Source organism: Pteropus alecto, unplaced genomic scaffold (assembly GCF_000325575.1).
Source record: "Pteropus alecto unplaced genomic scaffold, ASM32557v1 scaffold5, whole genome shotgun sequence".
Lineage (NCBI taxonomy): Eukaryota > Metazoa > Chordata > Mammalia > Chiroptera > Pteropodidae > Pteropus > Pteropus alecto.
Window position 1 is genome coordinate 7,703,830 of NW_006441953.1, and position 1,152 is coordinate 7,704,981.

Genomic DNA, 1,152 nt, shown 5'->3' on the forward strand with positions numbered 1-1,152 from the left:
AAAAAAGTATCAAACCAAATACAACAGCACATGAAAAGAATGATACGCTGTGATCAAGTGGGATTTACCCCTGGATGACAAGGATGGTTCAACATAAGTAAATCAATTAATGTGATACATCACATAAACAAATTAAAAAATAAGAATCATATGATCATATCAATAGATGCAGAAAAAGCCTTCAACAAGATACAACATCCATTTATGATCAAAACACTTCATAAAATCAGTATAGAAGGAAAGTACCTGAACATAGTAAAGGCCATATATGACAAACCCTCAGCCAACATTATACTTGATGGTGAAAAACTGAAAACTTTCCCTCTAAGATTAGGAACAAAGCACGGCTGTCCACTATCGCCACTCTTATTCAATATAACATTGGAGGTCCTGGCAAGTACAATCAGACAAGAGAAAGATATAAAAGGCATCCACATAGGAAATGAAGTCAAACTGTCACTCTTTGCAGATGACATGATTCTCTATATAGAAAACCCTAAAGACTCCACAAGAACACTACTAGAAACAATAAGCAAATACAGTAAAGTTTCTGAACATAAAATCAACATTCGAAAATCCATAGCATTTCTATAATCTAAAAGAACTAGACAAATAATTCTTTTTGCAATTGCAGCAAAAATAATAAAATACCTAGGAATAAATTTAATGAAACATGTGAAGGACCTATTTAATGAAAACTACAAGACTCTGTTAAAAGAAATTGAAGAAGATACAAAGAAATGGAAAGATATTTTGTGTTCTTCTTGGATTGGAAGAATCAGCATAGTTAAGATGACCATATTACCTACAGATTTAATGCAATCTCCATAAAAATCCCATTGGCATTTTTTAAAGAAATAGAACAAAAAATCATCAGATTTGTAGGGAAGCACATCCTGAAAACAAAGAACGAGATGGAGGCATCACTCTGCCTGACTTCAAATTATACTACAAAGTGACAGTAATCAAAACGGCAGAAAAACAGACACAAGGACCAGTGCGACAGAATCGAGAGTCCAGAAGTAAATCCATATTTATATGGGCAAATAATTTTTGACAAAAAAGCCAAAATCATACAATAGAGAAAAGAAAGCCTCTTCAATAAATGATGCTGGGAAAACTGGAAAGCCACCTGTGAAAGAATGAAACTAG